Here is an 18,863-nt window from a genome sequence, read left to right as displayed (position 1 = left end):
GAAAATGACAATTTCACCAAAAACAGGCTACCAGATTGAAAAATATTACCAATTTTTCTAATTTTTATGGATTTTATATTAAGGATACAACTAAATTACTTTCATAGTTATTTTAAATAAAAAAAATAAAATTAGCCGCATGCGTTGGAAATATTTTAATACGAAATATCAGCCTAGAAAAGAAGGGCTTTAATTAGTTTTTTGAGCTCCCGAAAATTGCTTTGGTGGTAGAAACATGGAACAATGGAATATAGTCTTCCTAAGTATACATACGTTTGCACAGAACATATTGACAAATCATACACGTTTGTCGATTGATTGCCCAAAGTAGGTCCTTATAAACCGACACCGCAATTTTAAAGAGTTCAGCATACTTAACACAATATCTATTTATGAAATTGAATGGTCATAAATTGTCTACAAGTCCAAATTTTTTTATTGTATAATTCAAGCGTAGCGCTTGAGGAGGGAATAGTTAAACCACCAGTTATGAGAGTCCGTTTGCCCGTTGAACCAGGGGTCACCTTGGGGCAAGCCCCGCCTATACACATTCTGTGCCCTTTTAGCATTGACATGGATGTGGCGATTCACAAACGTAACAAATTAAATACCATGCCTTGAGAAATATCCACTGTAGAGGTATAATAATAGGGTCATGTTAGAAAAACAGGATTTTTCGTGTATTTTTTTGCTGTCTGGGGGTCGTAAAAATATAAGTCATTATTCACTATTTTTCAATAAATTTGCACTTTTCACTGTATTCTCAATAGATACAGTGCACATAAATCGTACTAAAGCATATTATTATAGTGTCAGATGATAATTGCGCTTTCATCATGAAGGAAATTTCCATCCCGAAAAACCACAATTTCGTCTTAAACAGTAACGGTATGGCAACGCTTCTAGCAAAACAACAAACATTATGAAATTTAAAAAATCCATAGTATTTACAAACATATGTACATGTATGAAGATATATTATCATTGCCTTTGTCGTATTGTAAGTATGTAATTAAAGCAATCACCGCAAAAATTTTAACAAACTGCAACTCCACACCTGCCATTGCATGGCACATCTACATAATAGACATAAACAGCTTTATGGCCCATTTAGGCTGCCCCATATGTGGAATTGGTCGTGCCACATGCACAACCATCAACATGCGCCACATGACACATGGGTTGAGTAACCGCAACGCACCAGTCGTTAAAAGTTTTAAAGAGACAAAATCGCAAAAAAAAAGTGATAATAAAGGAGAAGTAAAACAAGTAAGGAAGGCTAAGTTCGGGTGTAACCGAACATTACATACTCAGTTGAGAGCAATGGAGACAAAATAAGGGAAAATCATCTCGTAGTAAAATGAACCTAGGGTAACCCTGGAATGTGTTTGTATGACATGTGTATCAAATGAAAGGTATTAAAGAGTATTTTAGGGATATCGCCATAACGTAGGACCAGGGCTGACTCTAGAATTTGTTCGTACGGCATGGGTATCAAATGAAAGTGTTAATGAGTATTTTAAAAGGGAGTGGGCCTAAGTTCTATAGGAGATATCGTCATAAAGGTGGACCAGGGGCGAATCTAGAATTTGTTTGTACGATATGGGTATGAAATGAAAGTTGTTAATGAGTATTTTAAAAGGGAGTGGGCCTAAGTTCTATAGGTGGACGCCTTTTCGAGATATCGCCATAAAGTTGGACCAGGGGTTACTCTAGAATTTGTTTGTACAATATGGGTATCAAATTAAAGGTGTTAATGTGTATTTTAAAAAAGCGTGGGCCTTAGTTCTATAGGTGGACGCCTTTTCGAGATATCGCCATAAAGGTGGGCCAGGGGTGATTCTAGAATTATGTGTACGATATGGGTATCAAATGAAAAGTGTTAATGAGTATTTTAAAAGGAATTGGGCTTAGTTCTATAGGTGGACGCCTTTTCGAAATATTGTCATAAAGCAGGGGTGACTCTAGAATGCTTTTGTACAATATGGGTATCAAACGAAAAGTGTCAATAAGTATTTTAAAAGGAAATGGGCCTTAGTTCTATTCGTGGACGCCTTTTCGGGATATTAACATAAACGTGGACCATGGGTGACTCTAGAATGCGTTTCTAATGTTATATTTTGCGTCAATGGACCAATCCAATTACCATCTTTCATCCCTGTTTTCGTATTTGGTACAGAATTATGGCATTTTTTTCTTTTTTAGTAATTTTCGATATCGAAAAAGTGGGCGTGGTCATTGTCGGATTTCGGCCAGTTTTTACACCAATATAAAGTGAGTTCAGATAAGTACGTGAACTAAGTTTAGTAAAGATATATAGAATTTTGCTAAAGTTATCGTGTTAACGGCCGAGCGGAAGGACAGCCGGTCGACTGTGTATAAAATCTGGGCGTGGCTTCAACCGATTTCGCCCTTTTTCACAGAAAACAGTTATCGTCCTAGAATCTAAGCCTCTACCAAATTTCACAAGGATTGGTAACGTTTTGTTCGACATATGGCATTAAAAATATCCTAGACAAATTAAATGAAAAAGGACGGAGCCACGCCCGTTTTGAAAATTTCGCTTAGCTTTGTATTTTGTTGCACCATATCATTATTTGAGTTGAATGTTGGCATAATTTACTTATATACTGTAAAGATATTAAATTTTCTTTTAAAATTTGACTTAAAAAAATTTTTTTTTTTAAAAAGTGGGCGGGGTCGTTCTCCGATTTTGCTAATTTTTATTAAGCATACATATTGTAATAAGAGTAATGTTCCTGCCAAATTTCATCATGATATCTTCAACGACTGCCAAATTACAGCTTGCAAAACTTTTAAAGTACCTTCTTTTAAAAGTGGGCGGTGCCACGCCCATTGTCCAAAATTTTACTAGTTTTCAATTCTACGTCATAATTTCAACTCACCTGCCATGTTTCATCGCTCTATCCGTATTTGGTAATGAATTATCACACTTTTTCGATTTTTCGAAAATTTTCGATATCGAAAAAGTGGGCGTGGTTTTAGTCCGATATCGTTCATTTTAAATACCGATCTGAGACGAGTACCCAGGAACCTGCATACCAAATTTCACCAAAATACCTCAATATTTACTCAAGTTATCGTGTTAACGGGCGGACGGACGGACGGACGGACATGGCTCAATCGAATTTTTTTCGAAACTGATGATTTAGATTTTTTTTTTTATTTTTTTTTTAAGTCTATATCTATCTCGATTCCTTTATACCTGTACAACCAACCGTTATCCAATCAAAGTTAATATACTCTGTGAGCTCTGCTCAACTGAGTATAAAAATTTACAACATATACTTGAATTTTTAGTAGCAAAGGTCGTATTTTAGAGTAATGTAAATATGTGCTATTTGTCTGGCAAGCAGCTACGTGTTTGTGTGTGTGTGTGTGACTTTGTTTGCATGTCTAAATATTTCTATGTATGTGTGTGTTTAATTTTACCCTGCAAAAATATATATCCATAAAGAGAGCTATCTGCGATTGAACTCCTGTGTCAATATTTGGGTATAATTGATCCGATATAGTCCCTTTTGGGTATATTTGGCATCAGTCAGTTGAAAAAAAAAAAAACAACAAAGAAATGAATAAAATAAAAAGATTAAATATGATTGAATAGCCTTATTTAAGAAAAATGCGAAGCTCTATACCGAAACTAAAATACTTGGACTATATTTCCCATCATCATAATATTTGTTATGTTTTTACTATTCTACAACACCAAAACGAAAAAACATTAAGAATATTGTATTATATTGTGAGCTTAGAAAATTATAGATCCGTAAGAAATTCCGTACGGGTAGAAAGAGGACTTGTCTGACAGTACCCGTAGGCAAACAAAATATACTTGTGTTATTCTAACTGTAGAAGGGCACCACCGACCATATCCTTCAGGGAAATTATTCGGTAGGTATACCCATGGCCACTTTCAGCCTTCGTGTGAACACAAGCACTATAAGAATTGCAAATAGACTATGGTCAGCCATATCATCGTGTGAGACATTCAGGCTAACCTGGCCCTCATACTACAAGGGGCACACAGGAGCGATTCTGATTTTAAACAAATCAGTTCTATCGTCCCTGATAAGGGCTCTAACAGGGCATTGTTTAATAGGTACGCATGGTGCTAGAATGGGGGCAATGACCTTCGACTATTGTCGCAGTGCAAATGTACAGAAGAGGAGGAGAGTGTCCAGCACCTTCTCTGTCATTATCCAGTGCTTAGTAGGCGTAGGTTGGCTATCCTTGGTAAACCTTTTCTACATGACCTTGTTGAGGTCTCTAGCTATGAAGTCAAGGCTCTAGCACTATATATAAATTCCACGAACTGGTTTGACCCGCTTTAGGCAGGGTAGGGGTCCTCTTTGATACCCTTTAGGGTATTACAATGGTGGTCTAAGTAGTGAGCTGTTACCATAGTGTCCAGCTCAGCCCTTGCAACCTAACCTAACCTACTTTAACTGTAGGGGCACGAAGAGAATATGTCCGACACTATTCGTATGGATACAAAAGGGCCTATGGGACACTTCCCATAGGGGTACAAAGAGGAAGTTTTGAACAGTGGCGAAAAGATCTGTACGACAGTACCCGTAGGAGTAAAAAGAGGTCGTGTCGAACAGTACCCAAAGGGGTAAAAAGAGCAAATTTCGAACATCACAAAAAGGATCTATCAGACAGTACCCGTAGGGGTATAAGGAGGACCAGTCCGACACTACCCGTTCAGGCATAGACAGGTAAAATTCGTCTCTCCATAGAGCATGCTCAAAGAAAAGGGTCCACTCCAACCCATATAAAGAGCTCAGAACTGGCTATAGTCGCATACTCCTTTGCGACTCATATCGGTTTCATCCTAGACTAGTCGCATTTTTTGCAGGGTACTTTGTGCGCTTTAAAACGAGTCTACATACGTCTGCATTAAATACGCCTCTTTACTTTGCAAATTTATAGTCGACATTTAGGGAGTGATAAAAAATGATAAATGTAAGAGCTTGTTATACGCCCAAATATATGCTTAGATTTTTACTTTCAAAAGTGATATGAGTTTTATTAAAAAAAGAAAAAACAAAAAAAAAAATTAAGAAAATATGAAAAGAGAAAAATGAAAATTAAACAGAAATCGTAGAAACGTTATGTAATTTAAGGTAAATAGTCAATAAATCATAAATTTGTGGAAGGTTTTGTATGGTGGCGCCACATATGGTTAGATATATGTATGTATGTATGTTGAAGCAGTGACTTTGTTTTATGAGTGTTTCTGTGTGGAAAAGGAACGGAAAAATGGCTGCGCAAATAGACCAAAGAAATGATAAATCAAATAAAAGAATGCAAAATATTTGTTTTGAAGTTAACGGAGGAAAGTTAAATACGAAATTAATATTAGATTCTTAGCTTTGTATTTTTAAGTATTATTCATTTTTTCTTGTATGCCGCTTCGTCATTCAGCAGGCAACCAGTTTCTAAGTTTACAGTGTCCAAATTAGAAGAAATTTACCAAATAATCTAAATTTTTGTATATCGTCCACTTAATAGCTCAGAGCAGTTCTTCCTCCTACGAGTAGAAAGTTGATTTTAAAAGGAATCACCCCGGGTTAGAAACTGCCATTTTAAGCTAGCCGCTCAACATTTCGACTCTTTATTGCATGTCGAGTTCACGCATACATACTTTTAAATATACGTCCTTTCCCTTCCAATGCGGATGTTTTCTTCATAGTTTAGGTGAGGATAAGAGAAGGGCATGCGAGTTTCCCACCCTTCCATTTGGATATATTTTGGTACATTTTGAGTGCCCTTAGTGAGTGCAGGATTACGGCACACTCGTCCAACCAGGTTACTTCCTAGTAGTCTTCAATGTCATATTATGCGTATTTTCAAGGCCACCGCGGTTAGTTTATCCACAAAGATTCGTCTGTTATGATGTAGTGATGGAAATCAATTTAATGTCGTTGAAAATGCCCTCTAAAATGCTAAGCTGGATGGCGTACACAGACGTAGTTGAATTTGAGCTTTTCCGCTGTGCGCCCCAAGTCAGATTTTTCGTCCCTACACGACTTTTGATCTTATATGTATCTCGAGTGTGTATGTACAAAGTGTTTATATACGAAGTTGTTTTGGAATCGTAAGTTAACTTGGGTTGAACTGACCGGTAGATGAAGACCTCACATAGACTAAATGATTCCGTAGTATTACCAGAAGTTTATTTAGCGACCAAACTGAAAATAAAATAAAATAACTCCGCCCTCTTGGAAAATACTAGAGTCTTTCTAGGAATTAAGCCACTTGCTGCTTTTAGATCTGACAGCTGTATCACTCCTAATAGCTGGAGTCTTAGCCTGGCAAGTGCAGGGCACAAGCACAAAATGTGCTCGATTTTTTCCTCCTCCAACCCACACTTCTTACATCTGCTATCACTGACCAAGCCTAATTTAAAGTAATGTGACGCAAGAAATCAGTGTCCAGTCAGAATGGTATGGAATGGTAACAATTGGCCAAAATATTGAACTGTCTTGCATTTTTACAAGGTGAAGTGAAACATGTGCCCGCCTTTGAAATAACCTCGATTTGCTTATAGTTTAACCAAGAGAACAGATCCAGTATATTATATCCTTCTCTAACATAATGCCGAAGCTTCGTTCTGTTTTAGTAAGATTAGAAGCGGTATCGTGGGATTTAATGATCAGCCCAAACTGTCTGTTGTTGCTATTTTGTTAACAGTGCATCGCCCTATTCAATTGGTGTAACCACTCACCAATTGTCATCAAAGTCTTCTAAAGGGAGTCCAAGGAAACTAACAGTTTGTGCAGATGTGAACCGTGAGAAAGTTGGAACTTAACCAGTAGGTTCCACACTACAACCTAACAATATGGTTGCTGTTATGTGGGGACACATCGCATGCAGGTTTCTGGACAAGTAAGAGCTAAACCTGATGCAATAGCAGTAAAGAAATTGAGCCGCTAACACTCCTCAGAAACCTTCGGGGATTTTTATTTTCGTTAAAAATGGCCCGAGTCTATCTTTATACTTGCACCTATTTTATGGAATGAACACTTGAAGATTCAATTATTATAAGCCAGTGTTAAGCTCATGAATTCTTAATAATAAGTAAAAATTGAACAAACCATTAAAACAAACAAACATAAATATGTAAAACTGAGGCCGAGTTCACAAAGCTTCTCATTCGCAACGAAAAAGAAACTTAAAAAAAAAATCTACTTAACATGCAAATTAATAAATTCAGAATGTCTCAATTGTGTTGTTGGTGTAGAAATGAGATAAACTGAACTAAGCAAGGAAACAAATACAAGCAGGATAGCCTAGTAGTTAAAGCAACTGCAGTTTCATCGTGTAATTCGCGGTTCGAATCTCGGTGAAACCTTTGATAACACTACGAAATTGCCTGATGACGAATTCGTGGCGGTTTTCGTGGTACCATCGCAATATGCCAATAAATGTTTTTTTCTTTCTTTTCAGTTTCTCTTAGAAAAACATAATAATTGAACATTCAATTATTATAAGCCCGTGTTAAGCTCATGAATTCTTAATAATAAGTATTTCATGTACATTTCAGAATCTGTATTAATATATATAGTGTTTTTGAATTTTAGCAGAGATATCAGGCTTAAGTTATAAGAAATAAGCCTAAAATGAACTTTTAATTAATATATTATCATTTTTAACAAATTTCTTAAGGATTTTTTTTTCCTTACAGCTAAAATAAGTTGAGAACATTTCCAACAACTTTCATTCAGACAGTTTTTCTTTTTCGAATTGGCTTTAGTAGAAAAATATTTTCAAAAAAAACCTATATTTTCAAGTAATGATACCTTATCTTCGGCTTCAGTAATGGTGCGAGTGTGTAAATTATATTCAAAAGCCTTTTCTCCCGGGACTGGGAGTCGAAACCGCACTCTTACGATAGTTGAAATGGTTACAAACGCATTCAGGTTTTTCTTAATTTTTTTTGACAAAGGAAAATTAATTTTTATTTTACAAATTTTGTGCACAAAACCAAAAAGAGAATCAACGTTGTTGTGAAAAAAACAACCAAACGATCGTGCAATATTTCTTCGGCTATAGATTCATAGTTCTATTGTGAAAAAATTTAGTGCAAAATGAAATGAAAAAAAGTCAACCAATAACATGTCAAATTTATTCCTTTTGCGGGCAATATTGCTCTCCCTTCGTCTCGTTTGAAATTGTTTTTGCATTTGACTTTCCGAATTTGGTACGTAAGTTCCTGAGCACTGCTCTCAGATCGCTATTTAAAATGAACGTTATCGGACAATAACTACGCCCACTTTTTCGATATCGAAAATTTCGAAAAACCGAAAAAGTGCGATAATTCATTATCAAAGACTGATAAAGCGATGAAACTTGGTAGGTGAGTTGAACTTATGACGCAGAATAGAAAATGAGTAAAATTTTGGAAAATGGCCGTGGCACCGCCCACTTTTAAAAGAAGGTAATTTAAAAGTTTTGCTCAATTAACCTCTTTCGTTTGATACCCATATTGTACAAACAAATTCTAGAGTCAACCCTGATCCACCTTTATAGCTATATCTCGAAAAGGCGTCCACCTCTAGACTCTCCCTTTTAAAATACTCATTAACCCTTTCGTTTGATACCTATATCGTACAAATACATTCCAGGGTTACCCTCGGTTCATTTTCCTACCTAGTTATTTTCCCTTATGTTTTCACCATAGCTCTCAACTGAGTATGTAATGTTCGGTTACACCCGAACTTAACCTACCTTACTTGTTTTTCTATAACACGTTTGGAAACAGATGTTAACAACTGTACATATATTTCTGTTCCTTGTATATCCCTCAAGCAGGCACATTTTTATTACGGGGGCTACGATGTTGAAAAAATCCCCCTAGACTAATTTTAAATAGAGGAAAACGGAAACGGAACCATTTTCGGCGCTTTTTGTGTATTTTATGGAGAAAAGTGGAAAAACCGTTACACCGCTTATAAGTGGTCTTGTCTGATGAAGGCATAAATTGGGTAATAATATGGTATATACTATGAGAAAAACTATCTACATAAAAAAAGGAAAATATCAATAAGAGGAACATTTATTTTGTATGAAATTGTACAAAACAGTTTCTGTCCTTGACCAAGCAAAGATTTAAATTCATTTCTTGCATATTACTTGTGATTCATATTTACAGCCAGGAAATTTACATTTTCGTTTTCCTTGTACTTCCTTTATCTCCGGCCAGTGTCCAAATTGGTCAAATCGTATTTCTGGGGGCGGTAAAAATGTCTTATTTCCAGGAGCGTAACTATGAACTGCTTCTTTTGGCGGACAGACAATGGTATTTCTATGCGGCGCCACCTGGAAACTGGTAAGGACATCAGCGATGAGGAGTCTGAAATCAGGAAGTTCGAATTAACTTCCTGCCATAATTCCAAGGGCTTTTGATATCGCCCTGCAGAACTTTTTTATTTTCTTCTACTTAATATGGTAGGTGTCATACCCATTTTACAAAGTTTTTTTCTAAAGTTATATTTTGCGTCAATAAACCAACCCAATTACCATGTTTCATCCATTTTTTCGTATTTGGTATAGAATTATGGCATTTTTTTAATTTTTCGCAATTTTCGAAGTCGAAAAAGTGGGCGTGGCTATAGTCCGATTTCGGCCATTTTTATACCAAGATAAAGTGAGTTGAGATAAGTACGTGAACTAAGTTTAGTAATGATATATCGATTTTTGCTCAGGTTATCATGTTAACGGCAAGCGGAAGGACAGGCGGTCGACTTTGTATAAAAACTGGGCGTAGCTTCAACCGATTCCGCCTTTTTTCACAGAAAACAGTTATCATCCTAGAGTCTAAACCCCTACCAAATTTCACAAGGATTGGTAAATTTTTGTTCGAATTATGTCATTAAAATTATCCTAGACAAATTAAATGAAAAAGGGCGGAGCCACGCCCATTTTGAAATTTTCTTTTGTTTTTGTATTTTGTTGCACCATATAATTACTGGAGTTGAACGTTGACATAATTTACTTATATACTGTAAAGATATTAAATTTTTTGTTAAAATTTGACTTTAAAAAAATTTTGTTTTTAAAGTGGGTGTGGTCGTTCTCCGATTTTACTAATTTTATTAAGCATACTCATAGTTATAGGAGTAACGTTCCTGCCAAATTTCATTATGATATCTTCAACGACTGCCAAATTACAGCTTGCAAAACTTTTAAATTACCTTCTTTTAAAAGTGGGCGGTGCCACGCCCGTTGTGCAAAATTTTACTAATTTTCTATTCTGCGTCATAAGTTCAACTCACCTACCAAGGTTCATCGCTTTATCCGTCTTTGGTAATGAATTATCGCATTTTTTGTGTTTTTCGAAATTTTCGATATCGAAAAAGTGGGTGTGGTTATATTCCGATTTCATTAATTTTAAATAGCGATCTGAGATGAGTGCCCAGGAACCCACATACCAAATTTTATCAATATGCCTCGAAATTTACTCAAGTTATCGTATTAACGGACGGACGGACGGACATGGCTCAATCAAATTTTTTTTTCGATTTTGATATATGGAAGTCTATGTCTATCTCGAGTCCTTTATACCTGTACAACCAACCGTTATCCAATAAAAGTTATTATACTCTGTGAGCTCTGCTCAACTGAGTATAAAAAAAAAATCCATAAGAAATTTGTTAGAAATGCTAATATAGTAGTTAGAAGTTCATTTTAGGCTAATTTCGCATAATTTAAGCCTGATATCTGTATTAATATTCAAAAATACTATAAATATTAATACAGATTTTGAAATCTACCTATGCACTGAAAGAAAAAGGCTGGTAAACTCAACCGAAATACGAGTCAATTCAACCGAAATTTCTGTACATTTTTATCCATCGCAACAACATGTTGAATCAACTGTGCACAAATCGTTGATTCGTGATTAACCGTTTTAGTAGTCAAATGAACAAAAAAATTTGTTGAGACAGCTTTGTATGAAAGTACCTATGTTGCCATATAAATAAATAAACGTAAGGCGCGATAACCTCCGAAGAGATTTTAGGCCGAACTTCTCTTCCAATTTGCGTCGTGCTCCTTTTTAATTTTTCTTACAAATTGGCGGGACGCCTACTTTTTTTTATGTCGACTCCGAACGGCATCTGCAAGGCATATGAGTTTTCACTGAGAGCATTTCATGGCAGAAATACCCCCGGAGTGCTTGCCGAACAATGCCGAGGGGCGACTCCGCTTAGAAAATTTTTATTCTAATTGAAAAAGCTTCTTTCTAAAATTTTGATGTTGCTTTTCCCGGGGTGTGAACCTAGGGTCTTCGGTGTGATAGGCGGTGAATAGGTAGGTGAATACATAAATAAGCATGCTTTCAACATATACTTACATATGAGCATAGAAATGAAAATAGTAGTCACAAAACTGATTCTCAATTGTTTCAGTTACAGCTCATCTCATTCTTAATTTTTTCTCTCGGATGTAGTTGCCACACTTGATAGTTTCGAACACAGCTTGTAGTATAAATGTTTGACGTAACATTTTAAAAAGAGAACTTGTAAGTTATAGAAAAATAAAGAATCAAATCGCAGGAAGGTAACTCAATACTGGAGTAACATTACATGTAATTCGGCAAGTTAAATTTTCGTAACAATTTAAGTTGAAACGATTCCAAAACAACTCCAACCTTTATTTTGTCGGAAACATCAATATGAAAAAAGAATATTTTTTTATTATCTTATTAGACTCGTTCGCGTGAGCGAAAATTCATAAAAACTTGAACGAAATATTTCTAGCTTTGGAAAACCTGTTCGTTCAAGCAAAACTTTTGCAACTAGAGGGTGCAATTTTGCATTTCGCTTGGACGAGAAGTTGCAAAATTGTACCCGATAAATAGGTGTCCCGGTATCTCATAATTTTTTGCACAGTAAATTCCAAAATGTTTTTTTCGTTTTGTATTGATAACCGAAAAACTAGTTTTTTATTTTTATTTTTGCCCATTTTGTGTGTTTTTCGATTTGATGGTTTTCTTATTTTGGTGTTTTTTTTTTAACAAGTGGCAACGTCGACATAAGTGCAAAGTAAAGATCGCTGCGAGCGTGAGAATGAAATTTGCTCATGTATCGACAGTTTAGCGCCGTTGAAATGACCTGTAAGATCAGTTGTGTTAACGGAAAAATCAGTTAGATGGATCAGGAATCTGTCAATTTTACAAAATTTTGTTAACTTAAAAGCGACAATTGAAAGAGCGACTGTTGAAATGACTAAACTAATTTGTTCGCTTGACAAAGAACTCGGTCGAATTAACCATAATTCGATGAATTTCACCGAACCTTCGTCAAGTCAAGAACAACAGAACCGATTTGCTGTTTTACTAGCACCATTTCTTTCAGTGTAAAGTAAGCTCAATGTGACATTTTTCCTATAATTCTATCAGAAGCTTTGTAGATTTTTTGGCCAAAGCCTACATTCATTTGGAAAAATATATATTTAGCAAAAGTCGGGTGCCCGAAATCGCACTTACAGCTATGGTGTCTTCAACATTTTTTCTTAGAATCATCTGTAGATTACTTTTTTGCTAAACTCCCGATGGAAAAACAAATTGACCCGCTCTAATGTATATACATAAATGTTTGTATGGTGAACCCCCAGGGGGTTCCAGGGGGTGTGCAACTGTCATCGGTGGGTTGGGCCTCCAAAGTTAGTGGGGGTCGGTCATACATTTGGACTCGATTGGAGCACTCTAAATGGGTAAAAGTGGGATTTTTTCAAAATTTGCCCCTTCCCAAAAGTTCGACCCAAATTGGGGTGGGGGGGGGGGGGGGGCATCAGAATACGTTTTAGAGGTATGGTTCCTTCGGCAATGGTTCCACAAATCGACCCGCCCTAATATATATATATATGTATTTAACTTCTGGGGATACGAAAATCATAAACTATCACATACTTTCAGGCTGTCCACAGTTGTGTACATAGCGCATCATATTTTCTTACTTTTGTTTCTTAATCCTAAGACTTCAAATTGCTTCAGTTTAGACGTATTAATTTCTTATGATTCTAAGTTTTCTTGTAATTTCTATTTTTATCCACCCCAAATTAGAGCAATAATTTAAAAACACGGTCGCTTGTTGTCTGCTTTTAGGCGCATACAATTTATAATCATTACAAAATTTAATTAGTCACGTTTTTTGGCTTGGCTTGCGCCTATAGCGTTTGTCAGCAACATTAGAGGATACCTCATAGAATTGTAAGAGGATTTATTTTTTTTATTTTTTAACTTTTAATTAACTTTTATGAGCAAAATTCCGCCAAGCTGCGGGCGCTAAGAATGCGCAAACCAGGCCACTTATTTCTTGGTTTCTTTTATTCAAACGAACTTTAATTGTTGTATTTGGGTGTTGTTCTCTGTCTGTGGGTTGTCCATTATTACCAAATACATTAATTTTTGCGCTCATAACAAATTCTGCTAAGATAAAAAAAAAAAATTAATTTTTTGTTCCCACTCGAAATCGCGCCGTTACGATAACAATAACAACAATCACATTTTGTTTTCTTTGTTATCGAGCCACAAATTAGTCTGTACTTCGATTTTACATGAATTAAATTTTTTTTCTATTTCTCGTTTCGCTGGCTTCCTTTTTATTTGTTTTAACAACAACAAAATGTTACGACAGATACTTCTAGAGAGAAAAAAAATGTTCATTGGTAATATTGTGTTGCAGTCTATACAGATATTTTTATACTCAGCTGAGCAGAGCTCACAGAGTATATTAACTTTGTTCGCATAACGGTAATCCGTAACGGCATAAACTAATCGAGATAGATATAGACTTCTATATATCAAAATGATCTGGGCGAAAAAAGAAATTCATTTAGCCATGTCCGTCCGTCCGTCCGTCTGTCCGTCCACCTGTAAACACGATAACTTGAGTAACTTTTGAGATATCTTGATGAAATTTGGTATGTAGGTTCCTGGGCGCTCAGATCGCTATTTAAAATGAACGAAATCGGACTACAACCACGCCCACTTTCGAAAAACATAAAAAGTTCACTAATTCATTACCAAAGACGGATAAAGCGATGAAACTTGGTAGGTGCGTTGACCTTATGACGCCAAATAGAAAATTAGTAAAATTTGGGAAAATGGGCGTGGCACCGCCCACTTTTAAAACAAGGTAATATAAAAGTTTTGCAAGCTGTAATTTGGCAGTCTTCGAAGATATCATGATGAAATTTGGCAGGAACATTACTCCTATTACTATATATATGCTTAAAATTAGCGAAATCGGATGACGAACACGCCCACTTTAAAAAAAAATTTTTTTAAAGTAAAATTTTAATAAAAAATTTAATATCTTTACAACATAAAAGTAAATTATGTTAACATTCGACTCCAGTAATGATATGGTGCAACAAAATACAAAAATAAAAGAAATTTTCAAAATGGGCGTAATTCCGCCCTTTTTCATTTAATTCGTCTGAAATACTTTTAATGCCATAAGTCGAACAAAAATTTATCAATCCTTCTAATATTTGGTAGTGACATAGATTCGATGATGATAACTGTTTTCTGTGAAAATGGGCGAAATCGGTTAAAGCCACGCCCAGTTTTTATACACTGTCTACCGTCTGTCCTTCCGCTCGGCCGATAACACGATAAATTGAGCAAAAATCGATATATCTTTACTAAACTTAGTCCACGTACTTATCTGAACTCACTTTATCTTGGTATAAAAAATGGCCAAAATCCGACTATGACCACGCCCACTTTTTGAATATCTAGAATTACGAGAAAATGAAAAAAATGCCATAATAATATACCAAATACGAAAAAAGAGATGAAATATGGTAATTGGATTGGTTTATTGACGCAAAACAAAACTTTACAAAAAACTTTGTAAAATGGGTGTGACACCTTCTATATTAAGTAGAAGGAAATGAAAAAGTTCTGCAGGGCGAAATGCCCTTGAAATCTTGGCAGGAATACTGTTCGTGGTATTACATATATAAATAAATTAACGGTACCCGACAGATGATGTTCTGGGTCACCCCTGGTCCACTTTGTGGCAATATCCCGAAATGGCGTCCACCTATAGAACTATGGCCCACTCCATTTTAAAATACTCTTTAATACGTTCCATTTGAAGCCAATGTCATACAAACACATTCCAAGGTTACCCTAGGTTCACTTTTCTAAATGGTGATTTTCACTTATTTTGTCTCCACAGCTCTTAGCTGAGTATGTAATGTTCGGTTACACCCGAACTTAGCCTTCCTTACTTGTTTGTATTTGTTTTATTTTGTGTTATTCTCCAAAAACAAGCAGCGCCGCCAATGATTACCCACAAAATAATGTCAACACTTGTCTCGCAATCCGCCCTTTCTTGCAATTTTTACGACGCCCATAACAAAGCAAAAGCGCGAAGAAAAGTTTAAACAGAAGAAAAAAGTAAAGAAGTTTTTGTATACAAACATAAATGATATACCCAGCTGTGAAGTTTTACAACATTTCTTTTTAATATTAAAAATTCAAACAAACCCCGTATTTAAACTCCGTACTATAGCTACGTTTAGGACTTATGGGAGGCAGTTCCGGTGAAAAATTTTCAAATAAATTGTGACTTAATTTTGAGATGGGAAATAGAAACAATTTTAAACAAACGGATAGAGAAAATTGGCTTACTCTTATGAGTATACTCTACCTTTTAAGCGCTAACGATCACAAGCTTATGCTGATACGCTTACGCTGATACTCTTAAGCTTATGATGTTACGATAACTGTAAAACGCTTAAGCTAATGCGCTTGCGGTAATACAACTTACGTTTGTACATCTTTTGGACTATGGTTATAGCTACGGCTATGTCTCTGATTGAGACTACACATTTACTTAAGATAGTTTACGCTAGTAAAATGTTATACATTTTTCAAACTCGAATGCGCTTTTAAGGTAGCACGTTCTTACATGCTTTCACTTGCTTACGCCACGACGCTTTACGCTAATGTGCTTTCGGTGATAAGTGCCTGCAGATAAGATTTTCCGTAATATTTATAAATTTGAACTTTGTTAAATTTTTTTTTACAAAGTGAATATTTGGCGTAATATTTTTTTAAATTTCAAATTTTGCGACTTTTTTCTTTAAATGTGAGTATTTATTGAAATATCTTTGAAATTTTTAAACTTCGTGACTCTTAGGAAAATTGCGAATAATTGGCGTAATTTTTTTGAAATATGTACTTTTTTCAACTTTTCATAAATATGTGAATATTTTTCGTAATATTTTTGAATTTTTTAAATTTTTTCTAAGAATAATTGGCGTAGTTTTTATAAATTTGTAATTTATTCGACTTTTTTTTAAATGTGCATAATTATTTTTCCATTTCTTTTTAAAAAATGTGAATATTTGCCGTAACGATTTTGAAATTTGTAATTTGTTTGACTTTTTTGAAAAATGTGCATGTGTGTCGTAAACTTTCAAGTCCATTTTTTCCTTACTACTTTAACGCAACCCCTGTATTTCCTTATTCACTTAAACCTGAACCTCCCTGTAATTAATTTTCTATAGCATAGCCAACAACCACTGATAGCAAACCAATGAAAATCACAATAATGGTGTGTTGATTTCTCAACCAGTTTGCGTCACCACCCATATAAACATCGAATTTGCATTTTTGCAATTCAGTCCTCGCAGTCTCTTCCCCAGGTGACCGACCCGGCGGACTACCGATCCGGCCGAAGGCTACCGATCAATCCGATACCGTCAACCGACCCCGCCCGGAACGAGCCGCCGCTGCCCAGGCAAACACCATCGCTAGCCTACTTCCCCTCTCACCACAGCCCTGGTATACGCTCCGTAGCCCACCGCCGCTGCCGTCGCATCGTCGCTCCTCTAGTGCCGCCGCTGCTTCCATTCCGCGGGTGCTATGCCGACCGTTGGCCGTCCGCAATACTACCGCCATGTCCATCCCGCCTTGCTGGTGCCGCCACACCAACCACTGGCCGTTCGCCGACCTATCGCCATTCAGCCGCCGCAGCTACGACGACCGTTGGTCGTTCGCCATCCTACCGCCGTTAAGCCGCTGCTACGACGACCGTTGGCCGTTCGCCGTCCTACCGCCGTTAAGCTGCTACATTCGTCATCCCGCTGTTCCGACGACCGTTGGTCGTCTGCCATCCTACCGCCGTTAAGCCGCGGCATCCGTCCCGCCGCTGCAACACCAGCCACTGGCCGCTTGCCATCATACCGCCGTTAAGCCGCTGCATCTATCCCGCCGCTGCTTCCGTACCACCGTACCAGTTCGTCCGTTACTCGATCGTTCAACCGGCCTACGCAACCTCCTCTACTCCAACGACAGTTAGCCACCGCTCCGCCCCTCGCCATCTTACGACGGAAAGCTGCTGCCCGTCTAATATCTCCAGCCGTGTGTGCGTGTGTTCGTAACACATAAATATCGTGTATTTATTCAGTAGGGGTTTGTGGGACCTTTACTCGACTCTGGATTGACTGAGCGTTACCCCAGCCTTAGACAAAACCCTCCTCATACTACGAACCCTAGAACTGAGGAAAAGCTAAGCAGGCCAGTGTATTTAATTTGTTGATATTTATAAACTTTGAAAATTTCTTAGAAGAATGTGAATATGTGACATGTTTTTGTAGAACTTTATTTCTCTGAAACTATGAAAAAGCTGTCGCCTTGTCCATCCTGATGTCACGTTGTTTAAAATTTTCCCAAAGTATTAAATAAATTAAATTAAAAAATTGGTTCGAATAAATGTTTTCATACATTTAAGAGCAATTAGTTTAATTCATACAAATAGACAACATTGGTTATTTCTTTGTAGTTCTATAAAAAGAACAAAAGCAAAAATACCAGTTCCTTTGAAACTTGCCAACAAAAAAAAGCATATCTTTAAAACATGATAATATACAAAGTATGTACTGTGTAATGAATAAAATATGCAAACAATGCAATTGGGATACATTTTAAAACAACTAAGGCATGACGAGGCTGATTGTGGGCGCAAATTCCACTCCCGGGAGAAAAGGCCTTGAAGAGATTTACAAGGTATAATCGAAACAGCCTTCACCTTGTCGGTCTTGATGTCACGTTGTTTAAATTTTTCTCAAATTATTAAATAAAATAATTCCTTAAAAACTCTCTTTATAATTTTTTTTTTTAATTTTTTTACTTTATGGAAAAATGTGAATAAAATTTACTCAATTTGGTAGAACTGTTTTTCATCTTTCTCAAGAACATTAAGGCTCATGACAGATTTAGGAAAATTCTAAAGGATAACATTGTGCTAAAACGTTTTAAGCATAGCTTCTGGGAAGCACTCTCTCGTCAGCCTAAAACTTTAAAAAATCTGCCTGGATTTTTTTTTTTAATTTTTTCAAGGTTCGATTCGAGCTTAAGGCCAGAACAGTAATTTTTCTTCTTAACGATAACTATTGTTTTTTTTTTTTAATTTATCTATAATTGAAAATTTGAATTTGGTTTTAGAATTATAGAAAAATTAAAAAAACAATAATTATCGTTAAAAATAATTATTTTTCTGGCCTTGAGCTCGAATCGAATCTTGAATCCTTTATCAATGGGCCGATAAAACAAAAACAATTTTTGGAAAAATGCGGAAATTTTTTCAAAACTTTGCAAATTTTGTTTTATCCTTCTCAGAAGCTCTAACATGTTCTAAGCTGTTTTTCTTTTTCGAGATTTCATATGTCATAACCATATTATATACATACAAGCAGGTATAGTATGAAGAAGCTGTTAAATCTCTTTAAAACTCTTTTGCTGTTAAAACTAGACATATACTCGCAACTGGGTATAAAAGTATATAAAATAATTGAACAAAATAGTAACAAAT

This window comes from Eurosta solidaginis, chromosome 3, assembly GCF_040869045.1.
Source record: "Eurosta solidaginis isolate ZX-2024a chromosome 3, ASM4086904v1, whole genome shotgun sequence".
Taxonomy (NCBI): Eukaryota; Metazoa; Arthropoda; class Insecta; order Diptera; family Tephritidae; genus Eurosta; species Eurosta solidaginis.
Note: the sequence above shows the minus strand (reverse complement) of the source record.